Here is a 22,689-nt window from a genome sequence, read left to right as displayed (position 1 = left end):
TCTAGAAGGATAGCATCCCCTCCAGGCGTAACATCCATCCACAGCTTCTCTGGAAGAGAGCAAACCTGTGCACCCAACAGTACTAAAGGGCAGATGCTGCCTCTCTGAGAACGAGCAGCACCTGATAGCAGAGCATTGAAGTTACTCCAGGGTTAGGAGAGAAACTTGCTTTGAACTTTGAAGCTTTCCCAGGACTCTGCCAAGCAGGGCACAGCTCAGCAGAGAGGGGTGATGTATGTATTTCCATAGACTCCTTAGAAGAGGGATGGCAGAAATTCTCAGCCAGGCTTGTTTCAGAACACATGTCCCCTCATGATAAGAAGGTCCACTAGCCAACCCCCTCCACCACTTTTTACCTTCTTAAATTCTCCCTCTGTTGCTGCCTTTAGAGGTGTAAAGAAGAAAGTGTTTGATGTCTTTACACCAGACTGAGCCTATTCTTTTTCTTTTTCACAAGGAAACAGTGTTCTGGTGGAAATTTATGAAACTGATACAATTAGTCACAAATTCTAACAGACAAACATAAACCCCTTTCATTACTGTCCAGTATTATACTCAAATGATGTAAGGTCTCTCTAATACAACATTCAGTCACAAATTCTGAGTATCAAACATAAACATTTTCATTAGCCAGAACTGATAGAAGGGGTCCTGAGTACTGCAAATGGTGCAGTTGGGAAGTTCATGGAACTTGCAGAGGGAGATCCCAGCCATTACTTCTACACAGTAAATTTACAAGGTCTTTGTGGGGCAGGTGGGAAAGCCTGGTGCTTATTGTTAAAAGGCCTGAAAGATTTAAATTTTTTTGTTTTCTTGCAGCATCTGAGTTCCTTGAGATACTGCCACTGTACCTGTAACCTGTAGTGCAGAAAGTAAAAAGGGATGAGCTGTAGGTGTTGTCATTTCTCTAGCTTTATTGTTGATTGTTAGAATATTGATCATAACTGATATTAACATTTATTTTTGTCATTCATTAATGAGTCTAAGATGACTAATGTTGCAACAAGTCTTACCTTTTATGCTGGCACATGTCTTTTTCTGTACCTGCAGAGGATTTCTTTAAAATACAACCTAAATTATTCTAGAGGTTTTATTATTAGGAGTGCCACAGATATTTGCATGGCAAAATAATTGTGTGCTTTTTAAGCATTAGCTTACTGATCAAGCTTAATTTACTGATAGAGATATAACTAAATTAATCATTAATGCGGTACAATATAATAATACACAGACAAAACACTTTCAATGATTGTACTTATGGATCTAGCCACATAAATTAACATTTAGAATGTACTCAGGAATATTTTCAAAAAGTAATTGCAAGTATTGAAGAGGAAGTATTTGCTGAGGAAAAAAAGATAAAGAAATGTTCACTCACCTGCAAACAACAGAATGAAGACAGGTATTATCTTAAACATCTTCATTTTTTCTTTTTGTGTCTACAAGAGGGCAAAAGCACCAGGGAAAAATCCCTGGGTCACTGTCCCCACAGCAAAGAAGTGCCACCAAAAGCTACAGACCTCAAAAGCCTGCCCCTGCTGTGCTTATCATTCTGCTGTGCTGCTTATTGGCTGAATCAGACTGGCTCCTGAAACAGCTGTTGCAAGGGCTGAGATGCCAAATGGGCTCTGTGACTCCAGCAGTTTTGGATCTGCTGAAAAGAATTTTCACATTTCACCAAGTGTGCAGTGAGCACAGAAATTATGAGACCAACAGGTGGGCAAGTCCTATTCATATGCACGACAAGTTCTGAACCGCTCATTTCCTAAAACACTCCAGTTTTGATGAGGATATTCTTGTATGTCACACCTGCAAAGAGACTGTGTAGATCTCAAAGCTCTTGGTAAGTATGCAAAATGCATCCAGATGGAAAAGCCTGGACACGTGGAAGTGAAATGCCTGTTGACCGCAAAAGCCACGCATTTTCTTTGGCACTGATCACAGATCATGATATATTCACAAATATTTAGTGCACCATAAAATTAAGTGTTCAAAGCAAAAGCAGTGCCAGCCTGTGAAGTGTAATGACTATTCACATACCTAGATATTTAGGATAGTTTAAAGAAACTATATAATGCCTTCCATAGCTGCTTCCCAAGTCCATCTCAAAACTGATGGTCAGTGCTCCAGATGGGTTGACAGAGGTATGAACTTCATCTGAGGGTATGCCATAAAATATGCTGAGTTTTCTACAGATAATTTGAATTTAAAAGATATGAATTTGTCAAGAAAAAGAATTTGCTCAGCAAACTATCACCCCGCTGTCAAAATTTCACCCTCTTTCTCTGCTGGGATGATTTCTTTTGAGATATTCAGCAGTACAGCAGGGAGTACTTGTGTCCCCCTGGACCCATGAACAAGATACCAGCTGGACTTTCAGGAGTGACAAGCAAGTGGGAATAACAACCATTTGGACAAATATCTCCACTCCACAGGACAGCATAATGCTTGCAGCCATGTGTCATTAACAGCTTTTTTTCAGTGCACACCCTTATCTTTTATTCAGAACATTTATCAGGCTACAGCAGACTTTTTTTCACTGCAGAAATGCTGGTACAATGTTTTCTGCCTTCCAAGTCCATTGCTAACCAGCATAAGAAACCACTTTAATTATGCATCCTTTTTCTTTCAAAGGCTTTCTACCAAAGACTGCTTGTGTAACAGACATTTTCATCTCAGACTTTGTTTGAAGACTATCTCCAGTAACAATTATGTTTTTTCTCTGCCTTCTTACAAACATTTTCACTGGAGTAAGAAATTAATATCATCATGAATCTCCTGTGTACACAGAAAAAGTATTCATGCAAGAGACAAGTATGAAGAACCCATATTCTCAGTGGAATACTCTGGAATTCCCTGCCCTGGTTGCCATATTCTGCATTTCTGAAATCTGCTGTCATTGCCATTGCTAGCAAGAATGCCAGAGTGAATTCAGTCTTCTAATTTTACAAAGTGCCACAGCAGCAATAGGTGCACAGTACAACAAACAACAGTGACTTATAAAAAAAAAAGTGGAAGTAGAAGAGAAAATTTAGAAAGACACCTATAAAGAGGTTTGCTGAAACTGCAAAATTCAGAAGGATTTTGTCAGCCTGATTCTCCCCAGGGAAACTGCCCAAATATCTGGAATGCCTTGAGAATCTCTCTCAACTCTGTATTCTCATTTGCAGTCCTATTCTTGTCCTCACACATCCAAACAGAGGCACCTCAGGTTTCCTGCAGTGACAGCAAATATACTAAGAACACTTGATAAGTTCTTTCAGACCCTCTGAAATTTGTTGTTCCTTTTCCACCACTGGCATCTGGGAATGTTGGGTGTTCCCTTCCTTTTAGGAGTGGGACGTGACGGTCACACACACTAATTTTCATGTCTACACTGTTGTATGTGGTCGGGAGCTGTGGTATAAACAGAGAACTATCACTGATTAATTAATGATTAATAACGATCATTACATTAAAACTCCATTATGTTTCATTATCTCCTTGCAAGACAGATTCTATTTACTTATGAAATAGTAAGTGACATATCTCCTAAGCCAAAAGATTTTTGTGACAAGATATTTACTCTAAGAGGACTCAAAATCATTGCTCCTGCAGATACACTGCAGCCTACCATTTGTTTTTTGGTCCTCATACACATATAAATGCACACCCACATTTACAGTTCTTTTTCTAGGCAAGGAGGTGCTCCAGGAATATCCCTGCTGAATTTTCCTTGGAAAAGCAGGGCTTATCCCTCTGAAGAACGAGCTGCCAGGATCCCTCTCTGGCAGGTTTTCCCTGCCCTAGTTGCCTTTTGTGCACGGCTCTTGTTACACAAAGCCATCACCCACAACTGAGATAACTGAACAGGGCAGATTTTATGAATCTCTGTGGTTAATGAGCAACGTGGTTGTAACATGTGGAAGAAATTTTGTCTAGTCTGATCTGCAGCCACTTACTGGTAGGTTCTCTCTCCGAAATTTTTGCAGCGCCTAGCAGATATAGGAAATGGAGGTAAGTAGTTCATTCCTTTTCCTGCTTACCTTGGCAGAACTACTGACACCACACAAGAAGTTTCAGTATTGTGGACAGAAAGCAATCACTGCTGTCTTCCACCTCATATTTGGAGAATTTAAAAATTAATCTTATTATCTTTGCCTTTTGAATTAAAAGTAACACATTGGCCTTTTATGTTAACTCATTGTCACAGCAGTGTGTATGGGATGTTGTTTAATTTGAAGAAACTGTTCTCTTTGTACTGGGAACGGCAGATATGTATAACACAAAACTCCTGTCTTAAGCAGCTTTAGCTTCATTTAGGTCTCTCCTGCTTTTCCTACTTGCCAAAACTATGGATTAACCCTAATGCCTACAAGAGCAAGGGAGATTGAGCTGCACATTGACTTGAATTATCTCAAAGTTACTGCACAAAATGATCCCATGTATTGAGGAAGGACTTTTCACAGGCCTTGTGAAAATCTTACCCCCAAACCAGGTGAAAATTTGCTCCCTGTAGCAACAGCTCTCATTTTTGTGCTTCCATCTTTGTGCTACAGTGGCAAAGTCCTTCCTTCACAGACTGCAGGTAGTAGTTTGCCTTCAGCACCACATACAAGTTGCTGAAGTGAGAGACTGTCAGCTATTTATTTTTTCCCATATGAGCATTTCACTCAAGAACTATAAAATGCTTCATCCTCTCTTTGTAACAGAGAATAACATTGTGCCCCCTGTGTTTTAGTTCCCTTGATCTATTGACCACACATTTTAAGGACAGGCTGACAGCTAGCATGTCAGTTATTTTCAAATATCTGTCTCTGTCAAATTCAGAAATCCCAAGAAAATAAACGAAGCACAGGATTATAAATACATGTGAAATCAGAGCTGTCATCACTCTCAAGGATTTTCCATTGTGCCTGCTCCACTGTTTTTAAGCTAAGATTTCCCAGATGTTTAGTAGAAATGTTTAGAGAGTAAAGCATTTCATTTTTCTGATAGGTGCAACATTCTTAAATTTAACCTATTCACAATTGGAGGGTTGTGCCTTTTTTTTTTTCCTCCAATTGTATCAGTGGGATAGAATAATAAAACCAAAGTTTAGAAAGTCTACACAGTTCCTGATGGCCTGAAAGTTGTTGTTTCAAATTATTGGGTACCCTTATTATTCAGATGAAGAAAACTGAACTGAGACCCCCTGAAAGGTTACTGCTCATGTGTGCTCACCCCAGTGCTCAGAAGCCAGGACTGGGTCTGTATTGGTCTGAGCCATAGAGGAGGAGAGCAGGAACTATCCTCTGATTTAAACTACAAATTTTAATTATGATTAAAAATTTAAAGCAGGATATTTTATTTGAAATGTTTATCTTACCTTGCTAATTGATATAACTGAATACCTCCAACTTTCTCATCAAGTAGGAGGACAGTTATACATTTTAATGGAAGTAAATATAGTTTGAACATACTTAGAAACAGTTTTTATGCTAGTTGAAAATATTGATGGACCCATTTTCTATGCTACCTGAAGTTGTTCTTCTTTACTTGCTTTCTTCTTCTGTCAAACTGCACTTGAAAGAAAATTAGATTCCAGCTGAAAACTTATAAGGTTCTAGAACTAGTAGATCTGACAGTCATAATGAGTCATCTTATGTTTTTTACTCTCTTTCTGGTTCAGACTATGGATGATTCAGCCACGAAAACAATCTTAAAGGCAGGAAATACCTCCTCTGAATCTTCTGAACAGGCTGCTGTTGTCAGAAAGGTACTCAGAGCCTCTAGGTGCTTGAACAGCGATGCCTCCAGCAGAGCAGTGCTTTGGCTTTCTTTTGAACACCAGCAATACACTTTTACTACCTGAGTACTAATGCTGCTTGCATTCCTCAGGCAGTGTGTGCAGCACTTTGGATCACTAACACCTCACAGATCCTGGCCAGAGGACTGGTGCTGGACAGCCAATGTGATAACAGGGTAAAATTGTTTACCTTAAGAGTATTCTGCTCAAGTTTGAATTAAGATGTCAGCTGTTTCCCACGCCTTTATTAAAATACAATAAAGATACAATTAAATGCAATTAAAATACAATAAAAGTCTCCCCATTCCGAAGCACTGCTGTACTTTGCATGCAGTCAGCTACTGCAATTTACTGTCCTGTTAAGTTCTCACATAAGCTGCAGAAATCTTACAAGGTTGTAGCTAGGTGGCTTGTGCTCACTGCCCACAGCCATCAAATGACATCAGGAATGAAGTCATGTAATCGGCTTTGCCACCCAACACACAGATTTTAAGATTGCACTCACATCTCTCCATGTGTAAGAGGATTTGTCATGGTTTATATTACAGGGAAGACCAGCTTCTGTACACACCTCCTCTCCTTCCCATTCCCACACTCTCTTCTGTCTCTTACACATCCATACGGATGCTTTTACTCAAGAGATGTTCAGTAACTACAAGGCTGAATTCTTCCACCCTAGGCCATTAGCCCTCTCAGGACAGACCCAATAAACTGAAACAGCAAAGGGATTTAGGCATTTGATCTCTGGAGGAAACATCAGAACTCTGCAGAAGATGTCCGTGCAGTGATGAGTGAGAGGAAGGCAAGTCAGAGAGGCAACCTACAGAGCCTGCAGGCTGAGCTGAGTGCTACTACATCACAGCAAAGCTTTGTTCTGCAACAGCAACAGCTAATGCAGTTAACAGCTAATGCAGCTAACTACAATGCTGAGCTCCCTGTGACACAGACTCCTGGCACAGAGATGCAGGATAATGCCTTCGTTCATCCAGGACTTTCAATTTAGAAACCATCCTTCGGTTTAACAACATAATCACAGAAGAGGGCAACTGCCCCTCTCTCCCATATCTCCTGTAAGAGATTACATTTCAGAGCACTCAGAGATACACTTCCTTCATCAATATGATGAATATTGAGGAATATAAAAGCCCAGGGATTCCTTTGTGTGGGATCCCTCCTCGAAGGTGCCAGCTTGAGCTGTTATTTTGTTGTTGCACCACGATTAAATTGTTTTAAGGATCCAGATGTCTGAGACTCTGCTATGGGAAACCTGGGGGGTGGTGAGGGAACCGACCTGTCTCTGTGAGTCTGGGGAGTGTAGCTACGAAGAGGCCTTGGTCCAAGCTAAGGCTGTGCAAGTGTGACTGCCAGAGTGGCTCAAGTTGACATTCCCAATGTCCTTTACCACTAACTGGGAGACTACTGGGAGTCTTTAAAAACTCAATTACAGCGCAGCAAAATACTTAGGAGTGGTGGGTAGTATGTGAGAGCAAAACTCCTCACGGGAAGTTGAAGTTGGACATTGGAAAAGGTTCTTCCCCCAGAGGGTGGTTGTGCACTGGAACAGGCTTCCCAGGCAGGTGGTCACAGCACCAAGCCTGGCAGAGTTCAAGAAGCATTTGGACAATGCTCTCAGGCACATGGTGTAACTCTTGGGTGTTCTGTGCAGGGCCAGGAGTTGGACTTGATGGTCCCTTCCAACTCAGCATATTCTGTGGTTCTGTGATTACTGCTGTTGGTTAGGGGACAGTCTTGGAAGGAGAGATCTGAGATTCCAGCCTTGCTGTAAGCACGACTGCTGTGTTTTATCTTATTTCTATTAAAATATATATCTGCAAAGTGTTAATGCATGCATTCAGTTATTAGCTTCTTCATACACAATTTTCTAGCACTTCTCTCTACCATGCTTCTCTCAGAGCACAGTTTAATCTACTCCTGTTAACACTGTTAAACATGAGCTATCTGCTATTTGCACATCACTGAGTTAACATTAGCCAAAGTTTCTCATTACCTGAAGTCTGAGTCACAGGCAGAGATGGACTTCATGGAAGTCAAACCTACCAAAGCACTCTGCCCAAGAAACACGGAATGCCTGGACCTTTGTAACTGCCCATCACTTCCACATCTGACAAGAGAGCAGTGAAGTCCAGAGCTGCTTTTCTTTTCAATCTCCATTCAACAATATTGTCATGAAGGAAATACCCAAGATACATTTTCCTAAATGTATGCCTTCCCATAGAAAACAGCCTGGTCTCACCTCAGAGTGTGCTACATTACAAGAAATACTATAAAAACTAAAAAATCAAGATCTGAACCACCGTGGTCTTTGAATGGGCACCTAGGCATCCCATTTTCTCAGCTAAATACCAGTTGTTAATAATGTTACCTATTTAGGCCTTATGCTTGAAGGTCCTCTGCTCAGTAGTATGTGCTGGCTGAAGCACAATATTTCCAATGTAGGTTTGGTTCCTTTTCACAGACTGAAGAAAAGACAAATGCCTGAAATAAATGGTCCAAATGTGAATAATCTTGCACAAAATGCATTTTTTCAAATAAGAAGCTTTCTAGTCTTATAATTAGCATAAATATTTTGCTTCCCCTAATACGCTACGTTTATATATTATTATTTTGCACTTAAAATACTGTGAACTGAAAGCCCAGGTCAGAATTTTTAACATTGAAAAAAAGGTCACTGCTTTATTGCCCACTCTCCAAAGCAGCGCTCTGGAGAAACTTTGAATACCTGTTCTTGTCCTTGGGCACTAGAGGTCACCAGTGGAACAGACACGAGGAAAGGGATTGGTTTTAATAGTCCCCAGTAGTACTGAGGCCTCAATCCCTCTCCTGAGACTTTCATTTAAGTTGTTACTGGAAATCCTTTGGCAAGTCGAATTTTGGAAGAGTGAGATAAAACTATTTCTTTCAAGCAAGTTATGTCTCAGATGTATAGCTGTGTATCTATTTGAAAGGGATGGGTGTTTCTTGAAAATATGATTTATTCATCCCTCTGATACTTGAGAGTTCCTTGGCTGATACCTGCTGTATTTGAGCTCTGAGTAATGTTGTTGAGACAGAACCACAGAACACCCAGCAGAAACACATGTTGTTTCAAACGAAACAGCATGGCCCATTTCAAGGAAGAAACAGTGCTCCTTTACTGGTTCCATGTGTGGTGTGTGAGGGGTGCACTGAAGCAGAACGTTCAAGAACATCAGATGCATTTTTTGACCAAGAGACCACACCATCTTTTAATACATTCAGGGCTTTCCATTTCTATGAGTGACACTTATGGCCAAAAAACCCCCAAAGTCCTCTTTGCATACGAAGAGGGTTGGAAATGCTTAGAAATCCATGCTTGAGCACAGCCATTCCTTTAGAGAAAATACATCCAGATTTTAACCTCTAAAAGACAAAAATTTGCTTAAAATGTTTCTATCAGATCAGCAGCTAAATTTAACAACCAAGTTTATAAACTTATCAGTTATTTATATAATGAACAATACTAATATAATCCTAAATAAGAAGCAGGTTTTTTTAGCAATGATTCATTTAATAAAAGTGTTGGATTGGTACAGTGCAATAAACATATAATGTGTAATAAATGTACTGCTGCAGTTATGGAAACTGATTATAACCAAACAATTCTGCCAAGAGAAAGACTTCTTGGTTCATTGAAAGTTATTACCATGTCAAATATCAACTCAAGGATTGTTTTGTCAAAAGATTTTGTAAGATTTTGGATATTAAACCTATCACAGATTGAAATTTTGGTGAAAAGTCTATCAGAACACTATAAATCCTAAAATCTAAAGTAAGTAGCAGTAACACACAGGCTTTTTGCACACTTGGTTTCTTCACTCGAGTTTCATTTGACTTTGAATTTCATTGACTTTGAGGTGCAGCACATAAAGAAGTGTTGAACCATGCAAAGTTAAAAATTATGCAGGCAGGAGGAATCTTAGCCTTGAAAGAAATAAAAACAACTAGACACTATATGCTACGTATTTTCACTACTTTGTTTAAAACAGCATATTGATGTACTTAAAACACTTCAGATCTGCATGTTATTTATGATGCTGTAAACATACAGAAAAGCATGAAAGTCACATTTTCCACTGCATCCAAGGAGAGAAATTTAAAATTACAGCTATTGGAAATCTGGTTTACGAGCTGTGTGAAAGGTGCAGTTAAATGCAGTGTTATAAACTTTGGCCTACAATACCCTACATGTAGCAACTCCTAGATAGTGCTAAAGAGAAGAAAAATCAAACTAGATGGAGACTTCTGGCTACATTCTGATTTTTCTACATTCTTCTGGAAGGAATGAGAGAGCACATGTGAATCTAGCCCACATCTTATAGATTCTTTTATGAGCAAGACACAAACCCAGAAAACTGCAATATATAAGTTAATGCACTACTTATGATCAAAGGTAAGCAGGGAAGACAGCTCAGCTCAGCAGGGAGGAGTATCAAGGGGTTTTGTAAAGCTTTGTGAGTCAGGCATCAGATCTGGGACACAGAACTTTGCGGAGGGTCTTTTCTTATGAGCCCCTGCAGCTTCTGCTCATGGGCTTTTTTCCCCTTCTCTCCTCCCCTGCCTTCTCTCAGGAGCCCGCAGCAAATGTGAGCTGAGTGTCAGCAGAGCATAACATGGCACACCTACAGTACTTGCCATGGCTGTGCCCAGCCCAAGGTATCCCTTACAACAACACACACTGGAAGAACAAAGCACCAGCAATAGCTGAGAATTGGGCTTGCATGGGGAATTCACCCATGGGCAATTGATTCTGGCTTCTTTTGGGCAACCCATTCGTGCAGCACAGCAACAATACATGTCAGATATGGTCTTTACTGCGCACAGGATTTACCCAGTAACTCTGAACTGGACTTACCTAAATGAAAGTTATTTTTTTTTACTTAGTGCACTCATGAAAAGGTTGGTACCAGTGAAGAAATTTAGATACTGGATTATGAGATACAGTTCTGCAGAGATGTAGCTTTCACCTGGCTAAGTTCTCTGTTGCCTGTACCCTGTATTTGGGGAAGTGTGTGTTCTACAGACACAAATGCTATAGACAATGGCACAAGACAGCAAACACAGGAAGGGACAGGTGGCACCAACCCTTTTGGCAAAAATCTCAACTAGCTTGACTGAAAAGTCAGTCACTGAACTGCAGCATGTGTTTTATGAATATACACATAAAAGACACAAGCTGGCATGAGAGTGGACCTTCAATTTCCCCTTTAATGCAAAACATCCAGAGGTGTTGATATTCAGGGTATGCTGCTAAGCTCATCTCATGCCTTTGTGGATGTGGGTAAGGGTAGTAGCATATGAGACTGGCTGTGTAGCTGGGTTTGAAGAATCAAGGAATTTTTCTTGCCGATCTCAGGGAAGCTTCTGACATTTTTACTGTAATAATTTATTACAGTTTTCATATTTGGTGGATATATGTAGGTCCTGGAAAAGCTCTCCTGTATTTACATAAATCTACTATAAACAAGTCTCATTTACCTTCATCCACCCATCATAGAGTTCTGTAACTAGAGGAAAAAATATTTCAACTGACAAATATAATATTTTATCCCTCTGGTCCCTTCCCATTTTCTTTCATCATCTTCCAAAATTATGTTTCTATTTCAATTATTCAGTTGTTTTGTTGTTTTGCACTTTGTTCCCCCCCCCCCCCCAAAAATGTCTTCTTGGTGAGAAAGCTCTGCTCAGCTGGAAAACAGCACTCCCATCAATAGAATACACATTCAGGTTGGTGAACCCAACAGATAAGCCAAGCATATCAGTTTCCTGATTCTTTTCTCTAAGCAGCTGAAACCCTCATTGGTTTGACAGGATCAATGTGTTTCTCAAGTCCTTACAGCCTTGCTCTACCTGCCTTGGGGTGACCTTGCAGGACAAGGTAGTTCACTTGGGCATTTGGGGGTCTCTCTGTAGCTGCAAACAGCTTCCCTCACCCAGGCCCGGGTCTGTGCCCAAAGAGAAGAGGCTGCAACCATTGCCACGCTGGCTCAGAAGAACCTGGCTGCTCGTGTTTCTCAAGAGCTCTGGCTTGCTGCGTAACTCAGGCTCAATCCTGGCACAAATAAATTGCTTAATCTTGAGATCTGAGCACACAGCGGTGTCAGCGAGGTGGCACAGGCGGTTTAGAATTCCCTGTGTGCTTTGTTCTTGAACCTCAGCGTGCAATTCCAAAGCTGTCAGGGTTTTCCACCAGGCCTGTGCCATACCAGGAATGAAGTTAACCATCACGGTTACCTTTGCTGTCAGAGCCCCTGCAGTCCAGGCAGGAATGCAAGCACAGGCTGGTAGCCAGCTACCCTGGGACTGTGGAGCTACTGGACTTCAACAGAAATCAACTTGTAACACACAGACTATGTTGGTGGGGGAAGGGACAGCACTCTATCCATGGCCACCCACTGCCTAGGAAAAGTCTGGCAACAGGGGTGTTATTCTTGTTCCATTGGCAATCGTGGGACTTTTGCTAGACTTGATCCTAAATGAATGCATTTTTCTGACCCAGAGTCCTTTTATGTGGTTCGGTATGGAAAAGTGCCATGGTATTTGTCACAAAAAGTCCTCGCTGGCTAATCTGTTTTTAGGATTGTTGATGGTTTATAAATTAGAATTATTAGTCAAACATTGCTCTGTGTGTGCAGACTCCTACAGACTGGGCTATAGGGACAGCATGGAACCACCTTTCTAACTATGGCAAGTTGTTTTGACAGAAGGGAGAAGTAGTCAGAGCAAAACCAGAGGGGTATGTAAGCAAATTACCCCTGACATGCACTCTAACATATCTTAGTCATTGTGTTGCCCACAGAACATTTACAAATCTCCAATAAAAACGAATTTCTTATATCTCAAGGCTTTGGCAAGTTCCATTTAAATGTATCGTATCTCTGTGGCAAATGCCTTGTGTTTTCTCTCCGTGTTAAATACAACAGGGACACATTAGCAAATTAAAGATTAAAGAGGAAAAATAAGGTGAACGCGCTGGTTCTCTTTAATTAAAGCACAAGTACTTCAGTAGTGCTGCAGCCTCCCCTTCCCAGGCATTCAGGATGGCCACCCTAGGGGTGAGCTGAAAGCAGCATTTAGAGGTGGAGAGCCCTTCACGGGTGCATGGTCATAAATCCCAAGTCTGGAAAGTTCTGTTACTGACAATAGGCTGAAATGATCAGAAAATGAAAGCTGGCAGGCACTTATGTACATCCATGTGTGGCTATGCCAACCCGACTCAGATGTTGCAGACTCCCTCACTCCCTTTGTATTTCAAATTCCTTGTTCATCAAATTAGCATGAGTAAAATTACATAAAAATATATATAGTGCTAAATTCTATGACAGGTGTAGATCTGAGTCTTGAATTGCAGAACATTCAAAACAGCAAAAATGGCTCAAATATTTTCAATATTGATAATTTTTTTTGTCATTCCACACCTGGCTGAGTTTCAGAGCCCCTTTGCCCACTCTCTGAATGTACTTTCTTACATAAGAATGTTTCTGGGGATATGCAGAATGGATGAATAATGTAAACCCAATATGGATTAAGTTTTTAAAAAACTGGGAATTTTTAGCCAGTGTTCCTCTCTACCTCCAAAATTCAAAGTTTGAAACACAGAATGGGCAATGCCATCTAATGTGAAAGAAAAAGACCATGTTAGCTGCTCTTGAAGCCCTGAAATTAGGCCACTTTCAGTTGAATGATGCTTCAACTGGAACACATATCTTTTGTACCAGTGCCACGTGAAAATCTGTCCCTGTAGTTTTGGTAACTATATTTTGTATGAGACTGCTTCTGATAATTTTTTTTTTCTTGTCTTTTTTTTTTTTTTTGTCTTATCCACATAAACAGAAATTCACAGCTTTGGGAGAATGACTTCCTTGACCCGTATTTTTTATTGTGACAGAATCCAAATTCTGTACGTTCTGCTCTTTTCCCAGGAATGCTAATTACAAAATTAATACAATGTGCAAAACAATGGACAAATCTAAAGATCAAATGGGGAAGAGAAACTAAAACCAAACTCCTGTTTACACTAGCCCTGAGTGTAACACCACAGAGAACTACACTTGCCATCCCCCAAACTAAATTTCATTTAAGAACCAACTAAATATATTTGCTTTGATATGTCTTTCAGCCAAAGGACTTCACTCTCTTTTACATGGCAACCTGAAATATGTTGTTTGTTTTGTGTTTGGCAAAAGATATTAGAAAGATTAGAAATGTTTATGCTATTCACAGTCACATTAGAATGAGAGTGTGTGACAGCTGCTAAATGCCTGGGACTTATGCAAAAGTTCTCCATTTAGCTTTCTATATACATATGTAGGTGTGTGTGTATTTAAATTTAAAAAAAATTGTACAAGGTCAGCTTACAACCCTTCTGGAGCATTTGCTACAGCAGCTGATAGAAACAAGGCTAAAAGGCAACTTGAACAAGTGGTAAATCTTCAGTGGCAACTTTTCCTTGCCAAAATTTGTTGGACAAGTTCTCTCGTAGAGTAGGGTGCTAAAGCAATGACTTGAACCTTCTCCTTGTTATATAACCAGAACCCAACACCACTTTGAATTCTTTGCACCTCTCAGGAGAGAAAGGATGGTCAGAACTGTGTTACGTCTCTAAAGGATGCACATATGTCTGAGTGGAGATCTGCCTTCCTTGGATTTCTGGGCAATGGCAGTGTGAAAAGGAAACACAGTCTCTTCCTACTTATACTTGATGTTTTTTCATCTAGCACTATCAAAAGGCAAGTTATGACACACAACTAAGAGAATTAATTTCATGTGATGGCAGACAGTGGAGATGTGTTCAGCTTCTCAAAAACAACCCCCGCCCCCAGAAGTATGATCTGCAACAGAGCTTCATATCTTCTAATTAACATTCTTGTTTCTTTGCTATCAAACATTGTTAAGGATACATCTGTGCAGACTAGAATAAAACCTATCAACAGGGAACAAACATGTGTGCAGTTGAGCCTGTGCTCTACATGTGCAGAGTAAGACAATATGCACAGAGTACAAACATGCCACACATTCTACCATGCAAGTGAACATGTTTTAGCCTTGTCTGCAGCTACAACTTAACTGAGGCTAAGCAGTCACTCATTTGCATCTTTCAGAGGTACACATTGTAAATAACGTGCGATTTCCAAAGCGTTAACATAAATTAAATTTCCAAAGTGTTAACATAACAATGTGCAAACGAAAGATATTTGCAGTCACAAAGCATTATTTTGTATTTTTCTAAAAAATGTGATCAAAAAAAAAGGAAAAACCTAAATTGCTGAAAAATGCAAACTCATGGACTTCAGAGTTTGGACCATATGACACACTGCCAAAAACTTAGAGCCTATAAAGTGATCAGGGCTGAACTTCAGCTGTTCATTTGGTTGAAATATTTCCCTGCTTTGTTTGGTCTTAGTTGGTTGTTTTTTTGTTATTTTCACGGTTTTGTTCAGCTCAGTCAGTCAGCTCAAGTTAAGATTGTTTCTCTGCAGTATGGATTCAGCTCAAGTGTCAAAGGTAGTGGTGATTAATGCATCCACATTTTTCCAAGTCTGGCAAAGCCTTGTGTGAACCTTATTTTCTTTCTTTCTGTCAACCTCTCTCCTCTCTTCACTTAGAACATGCTTTAACTCACAAGTTAGATCCTTAAAAAGGAAATTCCATGACCGGACAGAGGCATGCAGGGTCTAAAATACAAAAATTCCTAAATTTGACATTTGCTGCAGTTGTTTACAAGCCACTGCCTCACTCCTGGTTTAATACTGTTTACAAGAAAAGGAAAGGAATGGTCAGCATATGTTATGGAAAGAATGAGTGACCCTGGTGGAATGGGTACCAGAGATCCTGTACATTGCTCACTGGTAAGACATCTGTTTTCAACTATAGGGCTTTTATTCGAGAACTGATGAATAAAGGCTCCTGATATCTAAGTACCACTGCTAACTCTGGTGACAGAATTTCTCTGCATGTCACCTCTTATCACCCTGCACTCATGATGTTGCCCAAGGCAGCCTGTTTGGAAACCACACCGTGCATTCAGGATATGCAAATGCTTGGTTGACTTCTAACTTGGAGTTGCCACTACCATATTTCAATCATCCATGGCTAAGCCATCATTTAAACTCTGAAGTTAGAGTGAGACATACAAATAGCATTACACCTCTGAAAGAAATTAGCCTGTAGAAGTTTCTTCTCCATATTACTAAAACTTTCCTTCAGAAATACTTAAAAGTCTGAAATTAACCAGCATATTGCTGCTGAACTGAAAATATCATCATCACAACACGAAAAAATCAGTTAAATACCAGTGGAAAGGACATTCAGATCGATGAAATGCAGACAAATGCAAACAAACTCCAAGAGCCAGATTTTTAAGATGATAATTCACTATAATTGGGAGGGAGGAGATGTTTATGGTCGTCTTATCCTAAAGGCCACCACATATACAATATTCCCACTGACTTTAATAGTTATAGGAGGTGCAGATTTATGGTTGGGTATAAGGATGTTTCAGTCTTCACCTCTTCACCTCTTATTAGCACTTGTCTTCTACTTCCTTGCCACAGTTTAAGCAGTCCCAGATGCTGTGCAGTTCCAAAGCTCCCCTCTAGCTCCCATAAAACCAGAAAAATAGGATCTTGTGGAGTACGCTGTGAGTGGTAGACATGAGGTAGGAGAGCAAAGGGGAAGGATTCTCTGTAGAGTATTGATGAACAAAGGGGGGTTTCAACTCACTGCTAGTTAGAGTTAAACCCAGTATTGCCCTGAATATTACACACATTTTCCAGCTTAATGCTAGTATAAGTACGTTCAGCAAATCTCAATCCATTTTACTTAATTTCTTTGTAGGAAAACTTAGCAGTGAGGGGTTAATGCATGTTAATCAGAAATGTGAAAAAACCAAATCTATACAAATTTAAAGCAAGTATACATTTTTCCCTGCCTTCGTGAATGAATCTGCTTAGGCATTTCAAAATTACAGTAATTTTAGCAGTTATAATTTCAGTGATTAGGATGAATGAAAAGATGAAATCTTTATTTAGAATAAAAGAATTGAGGCTAATGCTGTTTTATTTGAATAAGAATATATGGAACTGACCTTATCCTAACACTGCTATTTAAAAATATCACTTACATTGCCTTAAATCTGGAAAAGGTTCCTACAAAACGTCTTGGGCTGTAGGATAATGTGGAGAAATGGATATAATTATCTCTGGAGAGGAATATGTTCTTTTCAGCTTATGAATGAATTTTCACTTACCATTTTCAAGCTGTAATTAAGAAAGATGGTTTAGTCACTTTGGCTCTTCCTACCTCTGCCAGAAGGTCAAGATTCGTATAAAGATACAAAACTGCCTCTCCAGTACTCTTTCTCTTAGTAGCCAAATACCTCTCCCTTTTCTGGCAACTGCACTCAGACCTCGTTATTGTGTAGTCAGAGATTGTACCTGTAATATTGCCATTAAAGTGGCACGCAGGGGCAATTTAGCAATGATACACACATGTACCAAATGCCACCAGCATTCAGTTTTGAAAGTCCCTCAGTTTTTTTCTAAGCCGTTCCCTACATCCATCGATAAATAAAGCCCACAACAACAAGAAGAAATACCTTCTTGCTATTAGACTGCCAGAGATCCCAAAATCTAGTTGATATCTGGTTCCAATTTGTCTTTGTGGAAGGGAAGCCAAAGCCTTGCTTTTCCTCCTCCCTTTAGAATGAAGCCAAAATGTAGCCTAACCTGGGTGCACCCACCCACACTCACCCGTGTGTGCATTCTGGTCATGGCTTGAGTTAATAAATTTGATTAGCTCGTACAGTTCTACAAGCCAGCAGCCCACAAGGCAGGTTCAACCAATACCTTTGCTCCACTCACTGCTCTCAGCAGACCACCAAGGCTCTAGTTTGTATTTTTAAACCTGGGTTAAATTGTGGCATAACCACAAACCATTGTATGCGATTAACAGTGGGGTTCCAATGACTGACTGACAAACAAAATCTTAGCACACTGAGCCTGCTTCTCCCAGTAGTAAACACATGTTATTAATGAAATGATTCTAACAGGCTACACAATTGGAAGCTTTTTTCTTGATTGACAGAATATGCTTTTCTCAACAGGCAAAATAAAGAGGGCACAAAGAGTACACTTGTATTTTTTATTTTGTGAAGTAAAGACATAAAACTATTGCAATAGTCCCTCCTTTCAGTCATAGCCCAATGGGACGTTTCTCTGGCCAGCCACTGAGTGATGCACTACCTTGATACACAAGCTCTGTTTCTATGAACAGAAGGGACTGAAATTTTTAAAAGTGCTGTCCTCCAACTCTTATGGCTCCCTTTCCACGGTGGACCCACACCTCTGTCATCACTGACATAGCTGAACAGGAGAACAGACGATCAGGGGACAAAAGGAACATGTCAACATGCATGTGGCATGAGATCATGACACTGCCCCTCAAAGCCTCAGACTGGTACAGTTTAATCACCAGCTGCTAAAAATAAGGCTCGCTAAGCTAGACTGGGTATTAAGCAGCAGGGTGGAACAGATGGGCTTGCTCATTCCTAGGCACTGGAAGTTCATCCTCTCCAGAAGAAACAGCAAAGGCCAAAAAACAGGATGGGAAGCATTACACAATTTCACCATGCCTTTTTTGTTTCCACAAGGAGCGGATGAAACACACATCCAACACATCTTTAATGAAACAATTCATACCAAGATTGTCATCACAACTGTCACGGCCCCTAAATTGGACCTACAATATTCAGGCATGGGATTTAGTTACACATTCAGTAGCTGTGTTCTTCAGGCTACGAAGCAGCCCTCCCTACTTCTGTCTCTCCCTGGACAGTTCATATATGCTGCTATGGTGTCATTTATCAGGCTCGAAGGCAGAAAGAGGATGCAGGGGACTCTGCCAGTGCTGCTGCCAAAATAGAAAAATGCAAGTTTTTAGCCTCACTCTGATGAAATGGCCCCAAGTTATGGGCAGTTCACCCACCTGGATTATCATTACAGCAAACAATGCCATTATAGCCAGTAAACAGTAACACACTCAAGTTACTCTCATGGTAAACTTGCTCTCGTACTCAAAAAGGTTTGGAATATTTGTCTTACACTGCCCATCGTGGCAGTCTGCACAGCAAAACTGCTATCATTACACCACATGCTTGGACTTGAGTGTTGCAAAGAGAGGATGAGACGAAATACTTGACTTTCAGGGAAGGTTCTTACTAGGGAGCAGAAAATCAGTATTTTATACAGAGGACACCACTACCATTACTTTCTCATGCCTTTTTTTCATATCAAACACACTAAAAGGAAAGATTAATATTAATATTGCTATTTTGAGGTTATTCCAAGAAATTGTTGCATCACCTAAATGTGAATAGCAATTTTGTTGGAGTAAACAGTCAATGTCTATGGAATTCACTGTTTCATTTCAAAGAAACAAGCTGCAAATGCTGAAAGGAGATTTCTTCCATGCAAAAGGTCAGAGTTCATGTTACAGCAATCTGTCACAGCTGAGTCAGTGATATTTCCATGCTGCCCTGTTCCCCCTGTATGTGGTATACAGCATGCTGAACTGGGTTTGCTTGGTCACTTTTTAAAATTTATTACTGACCTCCCTCTGGGAGACAGATCTCACATCTCAGAAGTTAGCAGCTTTCTTGGGCAGAAGAGTAAATTTATGGGTGGGAGGGAACAGAAAGCTAGAAAAGGAAGGACTGGAGGGAATGAAACAGTGCTGGTGCAGTCAGGCAGGATTATGTGTCAGGCTGTGATGCTGCCTTCTAAAGGCCCATGAGGGATGGTGTGGGTTTCCCCCAAACAACTAATGCAGATTTTCCTGGATGTCTCTTACAGTCCGATATCTACTGCATGTGTGTGCACCCACTCTTGCCCTTTTCTATTCATAGGGGAATAAAATGCTGCTTCCTCTGCAGAAGTGACCCAAACTAGAAAGCCAGTTGTTACTGCTCCATTTTGTGGCTAGGTAATAGCCATAGGCTTAAACTAGACATTCTTTTTAGATGCTGCTCCTGAGGATCATTCTTCCCAAGAAGATAATTTTTTTTTTTCAAATAGAACTTCAAGGAAAGAGCTCAACTGCTTTTGCCTGCTTAGCCAGTGCTGCATTATCTTCTGGTTCCCTTATTAACAACAGAGTGGCAAACAAGACTCCCCCATCTTCCACAGAGAAGAGGAGAAATGGCAAGAACAATAGAAAATAATTCAGCTATAAATTACTTTAAACACTAGACTTAAGCAAGGATTTCATTCAAGGCACTTTTGAATCACTCACAGCATTCAATACTTCAAAATAAGGTGATGCCCTCTCATTAAACCTTAGAAATTATTAGGTAACCTTAAACTTGTTGAAAATAGTTTCAATGGGATCAGTGACTTAAACGAACAGGTATCAATGCTGATACTAATTTGCATTATTATACAATAAGAATCATACTAAAGGTAATCTGACATATTGCTAACCAGGGATTTCTGCTTCTCAAGAACCAAGGAGTGGGAGAATATAAAGTCTGGGTTTTATTGCTCCAGCTTGGCTGGCTGTGATGAGGGCTTGGTTCTCCTGCCATAAAGCACAGGCACATCCTGTTGTCAATTAGACTCACCGGTATTCCAGGGCAGCAGCATTGGGCCCCTGGGAGGTTGCAGAGTTTGCTTTACTATGTAAACACCATGAAGTAATCCAGGCAGTGAAGGACACAGATGAGCAGGCAATTTGCAGCATGCTAAGCAAAAGAATAAAAGGTCTGTGAGTGAAAGAGAATAAATAGTAACAACATCCCTGGGATATAATATCCACCGGTCTGGAGTCATTAAAAATATATACAAAAGAAAGTTAAGGGACTTATTAAAATAAAATACATCTGTGTTTTGCTTCCGTGGATAAACCGAGAGAAGGACATACTGTAGGGGAAAAATTTCATTTTAGTTATTCACGTTGATTTTAGCACATAACAAATATAGCTTCAAGGTGGAATTTTTTTCATATAGCACCTATGCTGGGACCTTTCAAGTGAGCTTTGAACCAAGTTTTCAAGCCAAACATTCATTCTGTACCTGTTTATTTATCTCCTTTGGGAAAGTAAAATGTGAAAAAGTGTCCTTAGACGCATTTTAATTGGAGCAACTTAGGGCCCCTTTGTTTGAAAAGGCAGTTCCACATTGTCCTTGAAAAATTTGTTTATTTAATACCAGCATAAACTTGTACAAAAATGGGACTGCACCAGATTTAAGCATGTGCTCCCAAGTCTTTTTTCCTTTCCTTTTGGACACAAAGAAATGAGATATTCAGGATGTTTAAAATATATCAGACTTCATTGATCAAAGAAAATACATAAATCCATGTTTATTAACAATGTTTGTGTTTAAATAAAGCTAACCACAGCACACCAACATAAAAATATTCGCCTGAGTCCCTTGGTGCTCTTTGTTTATGGCATTCAGCATAGAGAGCTCCTTCCCACCCTCCCATTTATAAATAGAGCTTCGCTGATGGTAGTCTTCTATTATCAGTTTTACAACAGCATGTCATTCTGTCTTTGAAATTTCTAGATAACACTGTGGAAAAATTGCATGGTTTACTGTTTTGAACACAGGCTTGAGAACCAGCATTCCTGGTTTCTATTCCTCTCTCTGTCAGCACTTGGCTGTGTGACTGTGGCCAAGTTACTCATCTTTTCTCGTCTTTGTTCTGCTACATCTGTCATTTTCCAGATCCTCCATCCATCCTAATTTTGAATAGGTGCAAGCAGTTTTCTGGAGTTTTGTCTTGCAACTTACAACAGAATAGAAACTACTGAAGGGCAAGGGAATAGAAATTACTGAAGGCCAGGGATAGAAAAGACAATCTCTGTCCCAAAGGATTTTGCTTGTAGTGAAAAGGCCAGAGATTTCACAGGAAATAAAACCCAGGCAGCAATGTGATCAGCCTGCGCACTGTTCAGAATACCCAGGAAGGAGCAGCTGAGCACTCATGGGAAAAAATCTGTGGGAAGAGAGGATGTGGAGATGCATGGCAAAGAAATAAATGCAGAAGAAAAAAAAGAGAGGAAAATGTCAAAACCAAAAAAGGTAAAGTAAAATTATCTGTTCAAAAGCTCAAGCACATCTTCCATGCCAGACCGTGTTGACTGACCAGCCACAACTGGATAATCCTGGGCAGCTGGTTATTGACTTCCCTGGCTATGGCAGGAAGCATCACAGCAGGAGCCAGCAGGGCCAGCCTGGACATCCCTCTCACAGACAGCATTAAAATTGCTTGTTAGGAATTATCATCAGTGTTTAAGTTTTCTCTCCCCCTCCTCCAGAATGAAAATGTCAGCTCCTCATTTGACAGGGCCAAGGCAGAAGCAGTTGGCACCTTTCAAGGGATTTTTGTTGTCTCTTAGTAGGGAAACTTTTGAGGCCTCAATAAGCAATAACATTGGAAAAGAACTAAAATCTCCTCTTTTGATAGAAACATCCCACATTTCTTATAGAAATAAGAGTATAGCCTGCTAGAAAAGACTGAAAGGCAGGTCACTGTTCTAGAGAGAGTGAGTTAATGGGGAGGTAGAGCACACACAGATTCAAACTTAACATTTTATTTTAGTTCACACAATGACAGAATAAAAATAGATTGGATTATGACAGTGTGAGCAATGGATCTGCCAAGCTGAATTTAAACTTAGCTCCAAAGCAGAATTATATCCCATCAAGTGGCATGGCATGCAATATTTCATTTGCTGGCTCACTACTACACTGTCTGTGAGAAAACATAAAACCAGTATCATTGCAGCCTCTATTATTCATATTTTCTGAAACTGTGTGGTATTAATTAATCAGAAAGGAAGGCAGAATTTTTATATGAAATATTTTTTCTGAGTCTAATTAAAA

This window comes from Haemorhous mexicanus, chromosome 4 (assembly GCF_027477595.1).
Source record: "Haemorhous mexicanus isolate bHaeMex1 chromosome 4, bHaeMex1.pri, whole genome shotgun sequence".
Taxonomy (NCBI): Eukaryota; Metazoa; Chordata; class Aves; order Passeriformes; family Fringillidae; genus Haemorhous; species Haemorhous mexicanus.
The sequence above is the reverse complement of the archived record's forward strand: the minus strand, read 5'-3'. Positions refer to the sequence as shown.